Source organism: Chionomys nivalis, chromosome 6, assembly GCF_950005125.1.
Source record: "Chionomys nivalis chromosome 6, mChiNiv1.1, whole genome shotgun sequence".
In the NCBI taxonomy this organism is placed as follows: Eukaryota; Metazoa; Chordata; class Mammalia; order Rodentia; family Cricetidae; genus Chionomys; species Chionomys nivalis.
Window position 1 is genome coordinate 65,854,412 of NC_080091.1, and position 21,456 is coordinate 65,875,867.

Sequence of the window (21,456 nt, forward strand, 5' to 3'; positions counted from 1 at the left end):
ACAGAAACCTCTTGCTGCCTGGACAGTCACCCAAAGTTCTTCTGTAATGTTGGGGCATCCATCTTTAGCCTACAGGCCCATAGTAACTGGCAGACTGTTCTGCCTTGTAATGGCAAAATTTATCATTTGCTTTCTTCTGTGTCCTGCAGAATGTCTGGTAGTTTCTCCTGTGAAGCAGGAACCCTGAAGGATCAAATAAAAAAATATAGAATAAAATACATAATCCAGACTCTCTGTGTATTTTGCAATTTTACGTGACTTATTTTTCTTTACTCCTTTAATCTATGACTGTCTGTATTCTTTTTTATTACTTTTACTGTCTCTTTGAAGACTTGTTTTTTTTAAAAACTATTTCTTTTTGTAACCTTCTATAGTCTTTTTCTCTCTCTCCTAAGCCTACATATATTTTGTAAACATTTCCCATCTTTTGGAAAGTTCAGCAGTCATTTTTCTGTGGGTCCTGCTTGTCCAGTTCATACAACATACCATCAAGCAATCCAGGCAAGAACAGTTTCTTGCCCAAATGGCTAGACTTATCATATTGAAGGCAAATTTCATAATTTTTCAATACCCATAAACTTCTCTAAAGTAATTGGCTCTGCCAGAAGCAGACATGTCTCACTGTCAAGAAAAGTCTGTTATTAAAATATTTTAAATGCCATATTCTGTATATCATTGAAGTTTTGAAGATTATCTAACTGAAATATATCTCTGTATATCTAGAAAACCTAACTAACATGACTACAAGTTTGAATATTATAAATGACTATCTATTAAATCTATAGTTTTAATTATACATTACATTTTTAAATAAGCTGTATAAGCAAAATACCTTAAACGGGTAGAAATATATATGGAACAAAATTGACCTTGAATTTGTATCAATATTCATCTCTATATCATATCTTTTATTCTTCAGAAATATTTTGATTATAACCATTAACAATTTATAATCAACCTCCTTTAAATGAAAACAAACATTTATAAACAATAATTTGGAATTTGGGCATATTTCTTGAGACTACTTCCTACTGAATGTTGGGTGAAGTATTCTTAGACACTTCAGGGAGTCTTGTTCCATTAAACCACACTAACCTGGAAGAAATCCATAGATTCTCATCTTCTGTGGAAACAAAAACAGAACCTCTTTTCCAAAACAATATCTCCTTAGGCCCAAATTTAAAGTAAAGATACTTTTAAAATATATGTGTTGGTTTAACTTAGCAGCCTCCAGAACCAACGTCTCTCTTCAGTCAAAAACCTCAAATAAAACACAATAATATATATAATCCAGACTCTCTGTGTATTTTGCAATCTTTACATGGCTTATTTTTCTTTACTCCTTTAATCTATGACTGTCTGTACTCTTTTTTATTACTTTTACTGTCTCTTTGAAGACTTGGGTTTTTTTTTTAACTATTTCTTTTTGTGACCGTCTATAGTCTTTTTATCTCTCTCCTAAGCCTACATATATTTTGTAAACACACTGTGACCCATTCAGAGGTTTATTTTTGTCTGAATCTGTCCTTATTGCTTATCTGTAATCATTTTCTGACCAGGAACACCTTTTCTTTTTTCAATGCTAAGTGGGTGTGGCTAGGACAAGGCAGCTTTGCCTTTTGGCTCTGCCCAGTCCAACATGGCAGAGGTGTGTTCTTCACCAGCACCAGCTCTACAAGTCAAGCTCACTGCTTGAGCTCCAGGGGCACAGCATATCTATATTGCCATTAAGCAGTTTGTAACACACTGCTCATAGACCCCATTTAAGTGTAAGACCTCCCACCTGGCTTTACTCTGCTGGTAGCATGAACCAGGAAGCTGCTGTTTTTGTTTTTGTTTTTGTTTTCTTTTGAAGCTGCTGTTTTTTAAAGGAGTTGCGCAACGGTCTGAGCTCTCAAGGTCCAAATGAGGAGCAGAAGGAGGGAGAACATGAGCAAGGAAATCAGGACCACGAGGGATGCACACACCCACTGTGACAGTGGAACTGATTTATTGGGAGCCCACCAACGCCAGCTGGTCTGGGACTGAATAAGCATGGGTTGAAACTGGACTCTCTGAGCATGGCGGTCAATGAAGGCTGATGAGAACCCAAGGTCAATGGCACTAGGTTTCGATCCTAACACATGAACTGGCTTTGTGGGAGCTTAGCCTGTTTAGACGCTCACCTTCCTGGACATAGATAGAAGACCTTCGTCTTCCTGCAGGGCAGAGAATTTGGACTGCTCTTCAGTATCGAGTGGGAGGGGGCATGGGGTGGGGGGAGGAGAAGAGGAGTGGGGATAGGGGGAGGGGAGAGGGGGGAGGGGGCAATATTTGGGAGGAGGGGAGAGGAATGGGAAACGGGGAGCAGGTGGAAATTTTAATTAAAAAAATAAAAAAAAATCAGAAAAAAAAATTGAATCTATACCTTTGAAAAAAAATAAATAAATAAAGGAGTTGCACAGCTTTTACTGCTAATGCTGAGTCAGGAAACCTTCTCTTAGAGGAGACGCACCTCTGCTGGCTGCCAGCAAACACAGCCTCTCTGAAAAATAAAAATGCGGCTACCACGAAGTTGTGCTTGACTCTATTATTTTGTGTCTAGAATTTCCCAAGCTCTCTCAGGTTTTATGTGGATGTAGTTGCCCCTCGTTGGCACGCCGTTATATAGGTGGAGACTGTTCATTTCCCAACTTCTCAGACCCAAATAATCACACAGAAACTATATTAATTGCAACACTGTTTGACCAATGGACTCTAGCATATTCCTAGCTAGCTCTTACATCTTAAATTAACTCATTTATATCTATCTGTATATCGTCATGAGGCTGCGGCCTGCCTGTAAGGCTCTGACATGTCCTTCACTTTCAACAGCTACATGGCATCTCCTTGACTTCACTTTCTCTCTCTCTCTCTCTCTCTCTCTCTCTCTCTCTCTCTCTCTCTCTCTCTCTCTCTGTGTGTGTGTGTGTGTGTGTGTGTGTGTGTGTGTTTGGATTTCCAGCCTGGTTTTACTCTGCTAATCCATTGGCCGAAACAGCTTCTTCATCAACCAATGGTAATAAAACATATTCACAGTATACAGAGGGGAATACCACATCGAAACAGCTAGGATTTGAAATTTCTAAATTGACTGGAGCTAATTTAGCAGCACTTTATGTCCCTACACATTTAAATGATTTTGAGCTAAATTCGGCAAGTGAATTGTCTCTGAAAATGTATTGTGGGAACATTTTAGATCTAGATATGGTTAATTCCATCCACTAACAATTTTTAAATATTTCTAGCTTTGAAAGTCACATAAGTTCTTCCTTTGTATTTTCTTCCTAACAATATGATTGTATACTGTTGATGCCCTACATAAAATAAACTTATTTATTTTGTTTGAATAAATAGGTAGATTCCTCGTAGCTCTTTTATTCCTTTTGTGCTTGTTTGCTGAAAATGTCTGGCTTATCAGTGAATCCTGGGCATCCCTGAACAAAATCCATAAATGTATATAAAATAAAGTACAAATGAAGTCTTAGACTCTCTCATTTCCTTGAGCTTTAGTTTGCTTAATGACAATCATAGGTGGGCTATTTTGTTTGTTGTTTATTCTTAGACTGTGTTCTAGAAAAGAGAAATGGAAATTACTCATTGCCTCAAGTGCATGAGGTGGTAGGAGAGGCTGGCATCTTCGCGGTTGGGGTTTTGTCAGTAATCTCTGGTTAACCTTGAGTTGATTTAAAGGAGAAAGAATGCATGTACTTCCTATAGCAGGCCTGTTGGGAGTTTACCCCAGACACATTCCTTGACACAGCAAGCCTATTGCCTTGATTTTACATATTAATGTAAGCTTGTTTGTTTGTTTTTCACATTGTTATCCTTTGTTCCTTAAACCTTTGCTGCAAAAACAAAAATTGAAGTAAGAAAGGACCCTGAAAAGTCTGTAATCCACACATTAATGATTTATGTAGCACAGGATACTTTTGAGAGTTTCAGAAACTCCTTAGTTTTGTTTTTGTTGTTTTTAAATATAATTTGAATTCTGTTCTCTGTGCTGACTATACAAAAAGCAACTTAATCTTCTTTTGTTTTTAAGAATAAAAAAATAGAACTATGTTTATTCCTGTGTGCCTGGGTATATGTGTGTTCGCCATGTGGTCAGAAGGGATATTCTAGAGTGTGCCGTTGACCTCTGAACCATCTCTCCAATCCTGCAATGAAATCCTCAACTCCAGTGTCTAGTGGACTCTGCTTGGTCCCTACATAAAATACTGATCCTGGGAAGTTACTCTTTGGATCTGTGCTGAAACTCACCTATATATGCTCACTTTCAGGGAAAGAACAAGATAAAATCAGTGACCCTGTAAGCCAGGTGTGCGAACTGCAAGTACCAGGCTTTCCTCGGAACCATCAATCAATGACAGACACCTGAAAACCTTGTCTCTTTCGTGAGAGGCAGTGGCTGCCCTACGGACCCATGTGTGACCAGCATTGGAATCTAACATTGCGCGTGTTACTGAGGGTGGGCTGCCTCTGGGTCTCTATTTCCGCATCTTTGTATGTGTCACCTCCCATCTCTGGTTGCCCAGGAACTCAATTCTCGCCATTCTCCAGTCTCGAGAAAGGGCAGCTAAGGCTTCCTCAAGGCTGCAAGACCTAGAGATGGTTTCCCCAGGTTCTTTTCGCTGTTAGCTTTCTCCTGGGAACACTCTACCCTCCTGAGACTGATTAACTCACAGCAGGGGAAGTCAGGCCTTAAGGTGACTATTAACGGGGAGGTTAGTGGCCTGTGGCTGAGGGAAAATTGCCTGGGAAGTACTTTTGCCCTCCAATCACAAAACCTGGCAAGCTTGTGCCACAACTAGTCAGGACTGGCTGGCTGTCAGGTTCTGGAATTTCAACAACTTGTTGAGATTTTAATAACATTTACATTGAAGTATTTAGAAGTAGAATTAAATAAATTATATTTAAAATGAAGTCAGTAAATCCCAAAACCTAGTTATTTCTAAAATGTTCTAACATTTCTACCAAGGGTTTGGTATCTGCTGAGCCTGTTGGGGGCAGGCTTTTAGAGTGGGGTGCTCTATGTGGTCTTTGAACTTTGTGTTCAGGGCTTCTAATCAGCCACTACAGGAACATTTATACCACGAAAACTGGCAAATGTTGTGAATTAGGGCTTGACTTTTCTTTTATTTTGTTGCCTGTGATTAGGAACGTAATGAAGAAAATATTATTTTAAATAAACTTGAAAGTAGATTGAATCTATTGCCATCTCATGAGGAAAATGCCAAAAACCACACAAACAAAAAACACCTGCATGAGGAAATTTTTCCCTAATTTTTGAAAATGATCTGACTTGATGAAGATTTGCTCATGTTGTTAACAAATGAGTGAGTTTCCACACGTGGCCATTCTTTCTCTTTATTCTAAACTATTAACTGGAAACACCAACCTGCATTCATGTCTGAGCTACACCTGTTCTATCTGTTGTGCATAGAGAGTGTGACAAACCCCTTCCAATCATTCTAAGAAGATTAAATCAATGTGTGTGTGTGTGTGTACATGTGTGTACAGGCTGTACCTGTGTACATACACATGTGGGGGTAACATGTGAAATGTTAGATTCCAATGCTGGTCACACCTGGGTCAGTTAAGCAGCCACTGCCTCTCACGAAAGAGACAAGGGTTTTGGGTGTGTGTCATGGCTGTGCCTGGCTTTACATGTGTGTGCTGGGGAACTAGACTTGGGTCTTCATATTTGCATAGTAAGTGCTCTTTCCCTTTGCATCTCCCAGTCCCCGGTTTATTCTGAAGACATGTGTTTGTATTTGTGTGCCATAGGCTTTGCACTTCTTACTTATAGTCAATATCTTTGTGTTTCTGTCAAACCAGTTGTTAAACATTTTCCAACACACCACTGCCTGTAAGATAGAATTGCTTTGCAAACTTTACTCTTGCCTGAACCACAGAGTGAAAACCTTTCCAATAATATCACTTTGAATACAGTTGAAATCACAATGTGGTTAAACAACAACAACAAACAAACAAACAAATGAAAAAATACATTGGATGTATCTGGTATAGGACTGTCTATATGTTTCCTCTATGAAGAGCAAATATTGTCAAACAACCCAAAAGCAGGCTGCAGAGAAGTCTCCTGCTTTGCTGCACAGGAACCCCTAACATGAAGAAAAGACAATCCATTTACAGTCATCTCTGGCTTATAGAATAAGATTTTCCCATGAAGAACAGTAAATGGATACACGTCGCAAATTAGTGTTTCTGCTAAGAAAATGTTAAGGATTACAATGTAGTCATTTTAGTGTCCCTATGTTTACTTGGAGTGAATTAAAAGGAAGAGCTTATCAGTTCCTAGATTTGGTTTGCTTACACCCTGCTCTACTTTCTGGAGGTGCCCTTGTGATCTGCGGGTTGCAGGGCTTGTTTTTATAGGCTGAGTTATTTGTCTGTTTTAATTCATTTTAAACGGCTCCCACAAGCTGTTTCCGTGTCACATTCCACATTCAGAAGGTGGGGCTGTTGGTTGCTTCTCCCGTAGAAATAAGCAAATGTTCTTTGAGCAGCAGAACTCTGAGAATTTCCCTCCTTCCCAGTTTGTATGCATGAAAATCTAGAAATTGTTATTAAATGAAAGGGGGAATGGAGTGAAGGGGGGAGAAAGAAAAATGAGGAGAGGGGAGGAGAAGAGATGTGTGGAGAGATAACCAGTCAGGGATTCATGTAGTATTTTCTGGGAAACTGTTTTCCTTCCCTGGGAGTTGAATTCTTAAGAGGAAGGGATAAAAATAATACCTAAATAAGTTGTATTTGATCAAGGATGTGTAGGCTTCTAATGGAGACAAACCTTGCATGCAAAGCTCTTGTTCCCTTTGGAAAGTAGCTAGCTTGCCAGACAGAGTTCTTACAGTACACATTTTCCTACTGGTGGTTAGACAGAAGGATTTTGTTTTCAGGCTTTAAATATTGAGATTATGTCAGGCTCTTTACCTAACTCATCACAAATGATGCTAAAAGGGCAATTTTAACAAAGTTTTGACCTCTGGAGATTTTGCTCTTTGAGGGTGTGCAATGTGGGATTTTTGTTTGTTTGTTTATGTGCTTCCCTGACAGGGTATCTAAGATGAGATAGCTGATCCATACAGAAATGGAAAACTTTTTATGTTTTGTTAGCATATACTAATTATGTATAGTGGGTTTTATTATGATATTTTCATATATATGCATAATGTACTTTGATCATATTTGCATAGACATAGTCTTATCCTGCTTTTCCTCAAACTCTGTGTGTTTATTATGCATAGAGTGTATGTGTGTGTATATGTGTCTATTTTGCGTGAATATTGGATATATCTATAAATATATACATATTTTTTTTTGTTTTTGAAGCGGGTTTTGCCATGTAACTCAAACAAGTTCTTTAAGACTTTTAACAAGATCTGAGATGTTTGTGAACAGAGGATTTTGCACTTAAAAATCTAGGTGTATGTGTGTGTGTGTGTGTGTGTGTGTGTGTGTGTATTTGTCACTGGAGGAAGCCATAGGAATAAGGAGGCAAAAATCCCCGGTGCTCTGGGGCTGCCCAGCCTAGCTAATCAGGAAGCTCTGCTACACGGAGAGTGGAGGATGGTAGGAGAGGGCGCTGATATAAACCTCTAGCCTCCACACTCATGCGTACACGCACGTACATTCACACATGTGCATACACAAACACACATACACTCACACCACACACATGGAGGAAGGAAAACAAGACAGAAAATCCAATTATACAAATGCTAAGTACTAAATTTTAATATCCATCAGGGCTGGCTCAGCAGTTAAGAGTACTTGCTGCTCTTGTAGAGGACCGAGATTTGGTTCTCACCCACATGGCTGCTCCAGGGTAGCTGGCTCAACTTCTAGCTTCTCTAGGCATCGTACGCACGTGGTGTGCAAACACACATGCAGGCAAACACTCATGCACACAAGTTAAAAATAAATACACCTTAGAAAGTGAACTCCACCAGGAGTTGAGTAAAAGTCAGGCTCCATGCTGAGCCCATCAGCTCTGCTCTAGCAGGGCTGCCCTTTCCACTGTAGCTGGTCTGGATGTAAATCACCGCTTTGTTCCCCGGCTTTCACTCTTTGATCATGACTTCACACAAGGAAAAGATACTTCCTTGTGCGAAGCAAGCGGTTAGCTTCTCATAACCCCCGACAACAAAGACCCCTCTGTGAGGACCAGGAATTCCTCTTGGAATACAGGGAAGGCCCCCAACTGAACCGTATCCAAGGAAGATGTTGCAAAGCTTGTTGGGAGAAAGGAGCCCTGCGTGAGATCTTTTCTTTCTGTTCAGATACTGGCCTTGCTTAGGGTTGGGGGTGGGAGGCCATCAAAGGAAAACAGAGGCCTAACCTGAATGTGTTTGCCAATTACAAGGAAAAGCGCCGGGTGCCAGCTCAGGCTTATCATGTCCAGAATGTAATGCCTTTTGGAAAGAAACCGGTTTCCCTCTCGTGAAGAGAACAGAAGGTTATAGAAAAAAAGGCTGTGATAAAAACTGAGGCCAAAACCAATCTACAATTAAGTCACGGCTGGCTCAGTTCCCCTCCGTCATGCCCACCAGTTATAGACTGCCAGTCTCGAGGCCTGGCATTCAAGGCCGTCCTGATCTAACCTGAGCCCATCTTCTAACTTTGAATCCTACCCAGCTTCCTTGACACCACACACAAACCTTCTCCACATACCATTCTCATGTCCTTCCACTCTCCCCAGGCCTCCCGGGGATGGTCTGTGGAATGACTGTGAACTACCTATGCGTGAGCCTGTCATGTCCCTGACATGTAAATGTGTCCTCTAGTAAATGCTCTCTCTCCCTCTCACTCTTTTTAGGGGAGGTGGTTTTTTAGAGACACAGTTTCTCTGTGTAACATCTCTGGCTGTCCTGGAACTCAATCTGTAGACCAGGCTGGACTCGAACTCACAGAGATCCAGCTGCCTCTGCCTCCTGAGTGCTGGGACAAAAGGCGTGCACTGCCTCCACCCATCTCCTTCACCTTTCTTGAAGCAGAAATTCCTCTTCCTGTGACAGGTACTTGAGCTCTCTGGTAATGACAAACCCTTGAAGAAAAAACCAGAAAATTCAGTAGTGATGAACAAGAGAGGTAAGGAGTGCCAGCCCGCTTCCATAAGAGGGCCTCCTGGAGACCAACTTCCTCATTGCATGCGGGCAAGAAGCGGCAACGGGAATGGAGGCTGCTTTATCTGTACCTTATCACCTGCCAATTCTGAGTTGCCGTGACGTGCAAACCTCAACTGAAGGAGCAGAGCAGAGGCGTAGAGGTTGAGAGATCTGTTCCAGGCAACACAGCTCGAAAGGGGTGACGCTAAGATTCCAGTTCAGAACTTTCCCGCTGTGGGGCTAACCCCGTCTTTCCAAATGAAAACACCTTTGCAAAGATGTGAGCCACTAGCCACATTTGCCCGACGTCCGCCTGGAGTCCAGTTGTGGACTCGCTGAGTTCTCAGCTCAGGCGTGGCTCCACCTGGGAACTAAACAGCAGAGTACAGAGTCTATTCCGTGGGCAGTGGCTGGGGAAATACCAGGCAATACAAAACTGTTTACCAACAGACAAGAGACATAATGCCTCTAGGGGTTTAATATCCTCGAATGTGCTGGGGAAAAGATCACTAAAGAGCTCTAGCCAGTAGAATGCTCAATGTGCTCTTTCCCCAATGGCCGATATGTTAGCATCTATCTACCCACACACAGCACATGCAGTGTGTCTGGGTCATGCCGCTGGGGAACCAAGCATCTGACTGTATCTAATTCTCAGTGATTAAATTAAAAAAGCTACACGTGGCCAGCAGTTACCATTACGGGACTGTGCAGCTCTGGAACATTCCAACAGGTGAACAGCACTTTGCCAGTCATCTGTATTACATCACCAGGTCTCATGTTTATTTATTTATGTTTTGATTGTAAGCTTTATGTCTTGAAGCATAAAGGGAATTTTTTATGGTATTAATGGGCAAGGAGGCCCCGAAGGAGATAATATGCGTAAAGGCTTGAAAGCCTTCGAAACCCACCCTGCTGGCTGGAAATAGAATTGGGTAGAGTGTCAGAGATTATTGGGGAAAGCCATGAGTGTTGCATAACAGGGGCCTTGGAGGCATAACTGAGGGTTGTAACGACTTGACAGGCAGCACCTAGTCACTCAAGGACCCCTGCCCAGGAGGGGCTTGATGAAAACTATGCTGGACAAGACAGATACCACCCATGTATTGGATCCTGGAAGCCCAAAGAGGGCATCAGACGGGTCATCTAGAGCCGGAGTCTAGGCCATAGTGAGTTGCCCAATGTGGGTGCAGGAAACCCAGCTCAGGTCTTCTGGAAGAGCAGCAAGCTTTTCCAACTGCTGAGCCATCTCTCCAGCCCTTGTAGTTTAAACACTGCTCTCTCGGGGGTCTATCCTTGGCTGCTCTCTCAGGGGGTCTATCCTTGGCTGCTCTCTCAGGGGGTCTATCCTTGGCTGCTCTCTCAGGGGGTCTATCCTTGGCTGCTCTCTCAGGGGGTCTATCCTTGGATGCTCTCTCAGGGGGTCTATCCTTGGATGCTCTCTCAGGGGGTCTATCCTTGGCTCATCTGGACGCATACCTGTCACTCTAATTGCCTGCCTCTAGCTGTTTCCCATGAAGCTTTGTCTCTGGTTGTAATATCTGTCTTCCCACCATGTGACGTGCCCAATGGTGGCTCGAGGAGAGTGACCTATTGACCTTTCATGTTTTTAGTCCTTAGCACCTGTTTGACTCAGTAATGTCTCCCTACAAAGCTGTGGACGTTGAAGAGTTAGCCTCCAACAGATAGTTCAATATCTTTTTTCAAAACAGAAACATGACATCATCAGTTAGTTCCTCTGAGATACCACACCAGGAAATAAGGCTGGGGCCTCCTCTCTCAAACATCCCCATTGCTTCTTCTGCGTCTTTGGCCCCAAACTTTTCAGTCCATCCATGTAGAACTGCCTTCCTTCTTCCAGTCTTTCTCCATGGAGCGCTGCAGACCTGCCCAAGTGAAAACCCTTGACCCCTCCAGGTTCCTCACTGATTGGCTCTTTGGGAGAAGGATCGAGTGGGAGAGCAATGAAAGAGAGATCTTGATAGAGAGGAGAGGAGAGATGAGGTTAGGGAGAGAAACCTGGTGCTAAGGAAATTCCCAAAAATCCACAAAGATGACCCCAACTAAGACTCCTAGCAATAGTGGAGAGAGAGCCCGAACTGACTTCCCCTGTAATCACATTAGTGAATACCCCAACTATCATCATAGAGCCTTCATCCAGCAACTGTCAGGACCAGATACTGAGATCCACAACCAAGCACCAGGCCGAGCTCTGGGAATTCAACAGAAGACAGGGAGGATGGAAGATATGAGCAAGGGAGGTCAAGATCACGATGGAGAAATCTGCTGAACCAAGCTTATAGAAACTTGGGAACACTAGACCCACAGCTGTGGCGCCTCTGTAAGACCAAACTAGGCCCTCCATATGTGGGAGACGGTGGTGAGGCTTGGACTGTCTGAGGGGCCCCTGGCAGTAGGACCAGGATCTATCCATGGTGCCAGAGCTAGTTTGCTGGAGCCCATTCCCTATGGTGGGAAGCCATGCTCAGCCTTAATGCAGGGAGGAGGGGTTGGGTCCTGCCTTACCTTAATGTGCCAGACTTTGTGGACTCCCCTTGGGAGGAGTGAATGGGGAGGGCTGGGGGAGAGGCAGGAGTGGGGGAGAAGGAGAAGGGTGGTGGGGTAGAACTGTGGATGGAATGTAAAATGAAATTTAAAAAATCAAAAAATAAATAAACACCAAGAATCCAGAAGGCTCATTCCCCCTCCCAGGAGGTTGTCACTCTGTAGCGCAAGCCACAGAGCATTTACCACAGCTTCCTGGTACCTTGACACAAAGCTGTTCAGAATTCTTTGTTGGCTAAGTAAACAGTACCCCTTACTTCCTCTTGGTCCAGCCTCGGTCTGCCTATAGACCTTCCTGTCGTAACTGGCCATCACCAGTTGCCCGTCTTCATGACTCAGAACGTCAGCATCTCAGAGCTGCCCGGTGGTACAGCCTCTCAGTGCTGAATCTCCGGGATATGGCCAGTGTTATTTATGCACTACAGATGGATGGAATTGTGTGTAAGCTTTCTTGCTGCCTTGCTCTCCCAGTATAGATGGATTGCTCCCTGAAGGCATACACTTTACCTGACTCATGCTGTCCTTACCAAAAAGGACAGAATGTACTCAGAATGCTCATGATAAATAATTAAAAATAAAAGTGTAGTAAAAGTTAAAAACAATCGGATGAGGGATATTCAATTAATGTTTTTAATTTTTAAGGAACTACTATATAACAATAATAGATACTGACAAAAAAGGTCATGGCTAACAGAATATGGAATCGAATCACTGGGTATGTGTAACCATCTGGTGTTAGATGGTAGGTTAGAGCTCATTATCTTGTTGCTTACTTGAAAGTAGAATAAAAGCAAGTCCTAAACTGTGTTTGTATATAGTGAAGTATTTTACTAAATAGAGAAATGAAAATCTGAACGTTTCTTTGTCTTCTAAATTCCATATACCATTTTCACTATAAGTAAAGATATTTTCTAAATTATGTATTTTATTAAATGTTTATACTTTTACTAGTTGAAGCATTGCTTGATACATCCCCAAGGAGCAAATTCATTTAATTTAATTCTCTCTCTCTCTCTCTCTCTCTCTCTCTCTCCCTCTCTCTCCCCCCTCTCTCTTTCCTCTCCTCCTTCTCTCTATCTCTCTCTCTCTCCCCTTCCCTCTCTCCTTCTCTCTGTCTATCTCTGTCTCCCTCCCTCTCTCCTTCTCTCTGTCTATCTCTCTCTCATCTTTCTCTCTCCTTCCTTCCTTAGTTGACACTATGTCCATCAGAACAGAAGCATATTGCTAAGCGGTTTTTATGAGTACCACCCACAAGTATGTTTTAATATGTCTAAGCTACTATAACGAAACACCCTGGACTGGGAGTTTGTAAAAAACAGAAATATCTTTCTCACAGTTCTGGAGGCTGGGAAATCTAAGATCAAGGCTCTAGCAGACTGGTTTCTGCTGTGTTCCTATGTCTTAGATAGCTATCTTTTTATGGTGATCTTGCTTGGTGAAGGCCAAGGGAGCTCCCTAGGGCCTCTTTGTCAGGACCCTGCCCTCATGTCCCCTGGCTTCCCAAAGGCCCCACCTTTTTGATGCTGGGGATTGTTTCAGCATTTGAATTCTAAAGGGAACACAAGCCTTCAGATGTTCAGATATAGTCCATAGCGCTAACAAGTCCAACATGCCCAGTGTGTGGTGAACAGCTTACATGTTATGCCATTTAAATGTCATTACAATCTCATTTTATGAATGGGAACACTGAGATGTTAGTTAATTGTTGATTGATTGCTAAGTGCCCAGAGCTGGGCTGCCAAGTCAGGCCTAACAAACCCCGGATCTCTTGCCTGCCTGAGTTATTCCAGGCCAGAAACCCTAGGGCAACATCGTTGCCCTTCGTCCCTAGGGAAAAGCCATCTTCTGGCATCTCCCCATGCAGCCTGCTGTGAAAATGAGGCAACAAGTATCCCTCAGTTTTCCGCTTTGTTGTTGTTGCAGGAAGAGAAGTCAAACACCATAGAATCCTAATGGACCCCAACTCCCCAGCAGGTAAGCTGGCGTTGTCCATTTCATGCTCTGTGGAGTGGTCTGCCCTTAACGTTTTTCATTAATTCTCTTTTGTTTCATGTAACATTGAAGTCAGTGGACAGAGCGAGTCCCCAAGTCGGCTTCTTTTGGGCTCATTCAGATTTCAGTTCGATTACGTGATTTAAAGCTTTTTGTTGCTATTTTGTTGTTTGAACATTTTTAAATTTTTATTTGGTTTTATATGTGTGTGTGCACATGTGCCTGTGTGGAAATCAGAAGACAGTTTAAAGGAATCGGCTCTCTTCTGCCACAAGAGGTTTGATGGGGCTTTGAACTCAGGACCTCAATCTTGACAATAGCACTGCCCTGCTTAGCCATCTTGCCAGCTCCCTCTGCAGCTCCTCGTGATTATTTTCTACTTTTATTGTTGGGAAGAGAATTAAAAATGTGTGTGACGAGACAGCAAACCAACTAGATCTTCACAGTGAGAGAATCCCACTTGCCCAAAAAAGTTGGGACATCTCCATTGCTGTTCACTCCCCTCCCCCCAGCACTCTGGCTCTAAGTGTCTTCACAGGACTGTAGACTCAGCCCCCGAGGAATTTGTTAGGACTGCATCTTAGGGCTTCAGAAGCTACCCACAATGCCCAGCCCTCAGGAGACTCCGGTGTATCTGTCAGGTGAGGAGCCGGGTCCTGGGTTATACCTTCTGTTATGGTTTGAATAAGAAATGCATCCCTCAGGCTTATGTGTCGGAGGTTTGGTACCCACCCAGCCGGGTCGAGGTATTCGAGGAGGTGCTGGACATTTTGGGAGGAAACACCTAGCAGGAGGAAGTAGCTCACCCCGGGCGTGTCCTTGGGAACTCCATCTTGCAGTGGCATCTTCCTGACTCTCTCTGTGGCCTGGCTGCTTTTTGGCATGTGTTCCCACAACCATGATCTTCTGCCTGACCTCATGCCCAGAACAGTGGATCAGCTAACCCTGGACTGAGGCTAGAAAACTAAGTCACCATAAATCCTTCCTCCTTTTAAATAACCCCCTGGGTATTTGTCATGGAAATGACCCAAGCAACCAATTGCATTTCTTCCCGTTTATTTCTGACTTCTCCCCCCTGTACCAGCTAACCTGTGGGACCATCTCCCCCATTTCAGCTCCAGGCACACAGCCTGTTACACCCTACTCCATGTATCTCAGCCACAGCGTAGCCATTATCCTTGCTCCTTCTGGAAAGTTGTTTTTTTTTTTGTGTGTGTGTGTGTGTGTGTGTTGGATATGTTTATTTATTTTACACAAAGAGTTAAACCTTGGCAGAACATTCTAAATATTTTTCAGAGGTGGTTGATATTTTGATTTTATAATCATCAATACTGAATATGTTGCTTCACATAAATGCATAGTACAAAATGGTAGAAGTGTGATTTGGACCATTTTAGACATTGTTAGAAAGTCTGTCCTAATTCTAAGCCAAGATTAATTTATTGATTTTTTTTTCCCTGAAACTCGAAGTCAGCATCTCAAATAACAACTTTTAAAATCAACATTCTATCACAACGCAATCCAAAATTATGGTAATTTGATACTTTTATGTTAAGAACTGATGGCAGGAAAAGAACTCTAGACCATCATGCTGTCCCGACTCCGCAGAGTTCTTTCTTCCTCTCGGATTCTTACCATCTGCTCTCTATTCTTACTGCCACTCAGTCTGACAGTGTGAGGCCCTGGCCCTGTAGCCACTCTGCATCACTCAATACTGTGGGCCCGAGTGTGTCCAGGGACCTCATTTCATCTACATTCCCAGTCTCCTTTCATGGCTACATCCTGGACCTTTCCATCAACTGTGGGTTCTAAATAATAAGGCCACCACCTCTTAGTACAGCAGATTTCTCATGCTCAAAGGTGTCATGTAACTGGTTCTGTTTGTTTCTACTGTATTAGATTCTCCAGCCCCAGAATTCTCATCTAATAGCCAATAAAATAAATCTATTTAAGTTTAGGCTGAAAAAATTGCACTGGGAAGGTCATATGCAAATGTGATGATAGATTTCTAAACGGGGGTGGGGGGAGATGAAAAAGCAAAGCGAACAGCCAATGACGAGATTAGGAAAGACGTAATGGGAGCTGTATGGTCAGACAAAGAGACAGGCAGTGGTGCCCTAGAGGATCATGAAGGTCTGTGAGCGTCCTCTACTCTACAAGGCTCTTAGCTTGAAGTGAGTCATTACAGTCATTGCTTACAGCTCACTACAGTTGTGAGATTTCTCTGTAAGTCGCTGTAAGCAGGACCTTGGTAGATTCCAAACCACCGCTAGCAGGACGCTGTCCCATCCCATCCCATTTTCAGCTGCTCACCGGTACACACGGTCTTGTTTAATGTTTCTCTTTCAAGGCACCTTATTTGAAAATGTTACTAATTCACCTTTTAAGCTGATTTGAGGCTAGCAGCACTGTAGCTCACTCCAGGATGAGGCTTATCTGTTGGATCAGTTTCTTCCATGACGCACACCACAGCCTTCTTTAACCTAGCACCATGGGACAGCACCTTGGTGCTGTGCTTGGGGCCTTTGAACAGCAAAACAAACAAAAATGGGACACAAAATGGACAGCAGAGAATGCGCTTATGCAGAATAATAAGTCAATCAAGGAGACGGAAAACTACCCCGTGTAAGCTCTGCTAGAGACAGATGAGTCTCCTTTTTGCCGCTCTGCACGAGCCCATGTGTGGCTGCCACAGAGCATCATCTGAGCACTGGTGTTTGAGTTACTAATAGATTCTGTCAAGGGAGCAGCATTCAAACATGTAGACCACAAGAAATGAGGATCAAAGATAGCTATAAAATGTCAGTTAGCAGCTGGTATGTAAGAAGTGCTGTGTAAACTTGGTGTTTCTACTGTCATCTTGACTATTGCATGATATTAAATAGCCTGAGGCAGGGACTGCAGAGATGGCTCAGCAGTTAAGAGCACTCGGCTGCTCTTCCAGAGGTCCTGAGTTTAATTCCCAGCAACCACATAGTGACTCACAGCCATCTGTAATGAGATCTGGTGCCCTCTTTTGGCCTGCATTCATATAGAACACTGTATGCATTATAAATAAATAAATTTATTAAAAACTCCTGAGGCACTGGACATCTCTGGGAAGATTTCAGGTGGAGCAGTGATGATAACTGTTCAGGTCTGTGGTCTAAAAGGATCTCAGGACTGTGTGGCTAATGTAGGGGACATGATGTGGAGACAGACTAGGAAATAGTACTGCAGTGTGGATATTGACAGAAATATGATATTGCCTTAGAACAGGGCATAAGAAATAGCCATGGCTGGAAGGAATGGGCCTAAGAGAGAGCCAGGCCTGGTAGCACGTGCCTGTAACCCGGCACTTGAGAGGCTAAGGCAGGAAGTTTGACATGAACTTGAGGCTAGACAAGGATATTTAACAATGCTCTGTCTCGAAGGATGTGAGAGAGGGAGGGAGGAAAAAAGGAAGGAGGGACAGACAGAAGGAAGGAAGGAAGGACAGATGGCTTTCTTTCTACTGCATTCCCTATGGAATGTGCTCTGAAAATTCACAAGTACCACCTGCTGCCAAATCTTTACCAAGACTTCCTCATCTCCCCAAGTGATCTAAGGAGTCCTTTGCCTATTTGACTATTCTCTGACATCTTTAAGTCTAGTGCTTATAACACTTTAGTAGTCATCTAAGGTTTTTTGTTGTTGTTTTTCAGGGTTTTTGGTGTGTGTGTGTGTGTGTGTGTGTGTGTGTGTGTGTGTGTGTGTGTGTGTGTGATAAAGAGAGAGACATGGAGTCTTACTCCAAGTTAGCCTGGAAATTAAAATGTAGCTCAGGTTAGCCTCAAACTCACAGCAGCTAATGGAGGGTGGGGACTCACTGTCTCTCTTCCTCTCCTTAACACCATCATGTCCCCAAGTCCTCCCAGACAGATCACTACCCATATGACATCACCCAGTCTCTGAAAATCTTAACTCCAAAGGCAATCACACAGAATAAGAGCTTCAGCAAGTTAATTTCAGGGACACACTGTGGTCCACATTAGTCGTTATAGGATTCTGGAAATCATGCTTCATTCATCTCAAGCATATGGTCATAAACCATTGTATCTTTGTAGCCTTTATGACTGTTAGCTGAGCTTCTCTCCATGCAACTTCATCTAAAATGTCCTCATCATCTGTAAGACTTGGCTTTTTTCAAATGCTCCAGAAGTCCACCGTCTGTCTCCCAGATAAAGTTGGTTACCAAAATGAGACAGACCCTGTGTCGGGAACACACCCCAATGTCCATGTGATTTTGGGGTGGATGTTGTGGAAGCATCACATGTTTCTATACAGCATCTAAGTAACTAAGCACCCAGCAGTTGAGGGTATCCTCAAAATGACCACAAACATGAAAAGAGCTAGCGTACATCAAGAATTCACTGGCCAAGCATACTTTGCCAGGTGTCTTAATCAGTGTTCTATTGCTGTAAAGAGACACCATGGCCATGGCAACTTTTATAAAAGAAATCACTTAACTGGAGTTGACTTACAGTTCCAGAGATTTAGTCCATTATCGATGTGGCCAGAAGCATAGCAGCATGCAGGGAGACACAGTGCTGGAGGAGCCGAGAGTTCTTATATCTTGATCTGCAGGCAGCAGGAAGAGTGAGACACTGGGTCTGGCTTGAGTTTTTGAAACCCCAAAGCCCACCCCCAGTGAATCACTTCCTCCAGCAAGGCCACACCTCCTAATCTCTCTCAAGTAGCACCATTCCCTAATGACCATGCATTTAAATAGATGAGCCTATGGTGCCTTGCCTCTGCAAACCACCACAGCAGGCTTATCGTGTGTTTATAGGGAGACATCTTCAGAACAACCCTATAAGACTGGATGTTACTCTCCCCCCATCTTGATGTTGGCAAAACTGAGATGGAGGGAAGATGTGTGGTGAGCTGAAGGCCACAGCTTCTAGCAACCCACCCAGAACCCACTGCCTCAGCTGTAATGGCCCTCTTCTGGGCTCCACTTTATAGCCCCTCCTCCTCTTCTAAGCCCCACTAAGAAGCAGCCACTGCTTTCCTTCCTCTGCAATCACTTCCAGAGCACCTCACTTCTGAAGTAATTGTGCAAATTTTGCACATCAAGCAGTTCTCCAGCTCTGCACGCCAGCTAGGTGTAATACAATCCAATCAACTTTTTGCCCTAACTGCCCTGAGGTAGCACCAGATTCCAGAAATTAAGGACCAAGGCCACAAGGCTATCTCCCTACCCCCACCACTTCACATGCTGGTTACAAACCTGGACTCTGAACATGTGGCCAAGCAGTTGTCAATCAGGGTTTTCAAGGTGCCCTCCTTGGACTCAATAGTTTGTTTGAATGACTCACAGTACTGAGAGTGATTATTACGATATATTTGCCGGCTTGTTACAAAGGATATTTTAGAGAATTGGATGAGAAGTCAGATGATGCAGAACAAAGGCAAGGTCCAAGATGGTCACAAGAGCAGAGACTTCTGCCCTATGGAGTTGAGGAGCACCACCCTCCCAGCACACAGGGGCATTTATGCACTCCCTGTGGGGTTTGTAGAGTTCAATCTCCATCTTATTTTCAGTATCTACCATCAGCACCAATGTACACATACACACACACGAGAGAGAGAGAGAGAGAGAGAGAGAGAGAGAGAGAGAGAGAGAGAGAGAGAGAGAGAGAAGACAGAGACAGACAGAGAAGAGCAAGAGAGAGAAGGAACAGAGAAACAGAGAGAGAGAGAGAGAGATCAATGGATGATTCCAAACTAACCAAAACCACTACTTGGTGCTGTGGTGATGGTAACATCCTGAGGCTACCCAGGGAACCCAGCTTCAGTAGGGTAAACTCAGTATCATAAACTCAAGTGTGGACAGCAGGGTTCCTTTTGTCAAGAGGTCCCTAGGACTCAGGAAGTTCCAGGAGCTTTTGGAGTGGAGCTCTGTGCCAGGAATCAGAGACAATGATCAAATCTATTTGCTTTTACCGTAGCTCCCTATATGATTTTATGTGCACTTTGACCAGCCCTTCTGGTGAAACAGCCTTAGAAGAAAAATTGGTCATAAAAAAAAAAAATAAAAGTGGATCCCGGATGGATCAAACAAAGCAGGTATGCTGTAAAGACTGGTCATGCTGGGCTTCTTCTGTGACTTAGACCAGAAACCAGCATGTGGCATTTGCCTATAAACTGGCACTTTGGAGTCTAAATCAAGAATGTCCTGAGTTCAAGACCAGTCTTGGCTACATGAACCATGTCTCTAAAAAAATATAATATAATATAATATCCTATTTGAACTATGCATGTTAAATGGGGGGAATCTTCTTTAAGATTTTAAAAATCACCTCAAGAAAACTGTTTTCTGAAAACTCTTCAAGGTAAACCAGTCTTTGGTCCCAAAGATGTAATATCATTGAGGGATCATAGCCTGGGTCCACCTAAAGCTGGGTTATTATCGCTATGCCACCGTGATTCTCTCTAAACATACTTAGTTTGGATGTCATCACCTCTGGGTTTTTCTAAGCAACAGGGTTCTATCCAAGTAGCAGAAATATGGGGAAGCATCTAATATCACCAAAGAAAGTTCATGGTGGTATATGAGGTTATATGGTGATTAGCTATGTGATCAGAGTTCTCTGTATCACTTCCAACAGATGCAGTTGACTCTGTGTCTGTAGGGTTTGCAGCTATAGATTCTGCCACCTGCTGCTGCTGGAAAGTATTTAGGAAAAGCTATTATGTGGCTGTTGGTACAGACTGTAAGCTGTCACGTGACTGTTGGTGCAGACTGTAAGCTGTCACGTGGCTGTTGGTACAGACTGTAAGCTGTCACGTGGCTGTTGGTGAAGACTGTAAGCTGGCACGTGGCTGTTGGTACAGACTGTAAGCTGTCACGTGGCTATTAACACAAACTGTAAGCTGTCACGTGGCCGTTGACACAGACAGTAACCTGTCACGTGGCTGTTGACACAGATAGTAACCTGTCATGTGGCTATTAACACTAACTGTAACCTGTCACGTGGCTGTTGATACAGACTGTAACCTGTCACGTGGCTGTTGACACAGACTGTAACCTGTCACGTGGCTATTGACACAGACTGTAACCTGTCACATGGCTGTTGACACAGACTGTTAGCTGTCACGTGGCTGTTGATACAGACTGTGTAGTCACACCTCTAATGGTTGCATCTGGAGTGAACGTGTGGAAATGTGTTCATCCTTCCCTAAATAATACAGAGTAATAACTGTACAAAGCATTCATATTGTGATAGATGTTATAGATCATTAAGAGACTGGAAATGCTAGAAGCAAGGCCACCACCTAAAGAATAAAGGATATGGGAGGATGCGTGTGGACATGTGTAAATACTACACCATTTCATGGAAAGGGCTGAAGCAAGCAGGGATTTGAGAACCGTTCCCCATGGATACCAAGGACAGCTCTTCCATCAAGGCCAGTGGGAAATTTGTATCACCCACTAAGAGTTGTAGGTATTTATCTTAGGCAATTGAGTTGGAGCCTCACAGAGGCCTTCCTGTGCCTAGTGAAAACCATCTCACTGATAATGGGACCCAACACCTTTACCAGCAGCAGAATGCCTTCTACACCCTGGCAGAAGGAAGGGGCACCTAAACTTTTCCACTATGTCACTCACATCTGTTGGTGATATTGAGGGTTCCCTAAGATCACTAAGCATGGTATGAAGGTCCTATGTCCCTTACACTTTTTCTGGGGGAGAGTTTGGGGTATCTACTAAAGCAGGTTGGAGGAGGTT

General features: G+C 43.3%; 1 protein-coding gene across 2 annotated transcripts in view; it reads left to right on the plus strand.

Annotated features, from left to right (window-relative positions):
- C6H4orf19 (chromosome 6 C4orf19 homolog) overlaps nucleotides 1–21,456 on the plus strand; it is an 83,348-nt gene that overhangs the window by 47,399 nt on the left and 14,493 nt on the right. The window contains exon 2 of one of the 2 annotated variants that reach the window (XM_057772402.1): nucleotides 13,635–13,685. The exons of the other annotated variant lie outside the window; for it this stretch is intronic. The gene's annotated coding sequence lies outside the window, so the exon portion shown is untranslated. The remainder of the gene's footprint in view (nucleotides 1–13,634; nucleotides 13,686–21,456) is intronic. 2 annotated transcript variants of the gene reach the window in all.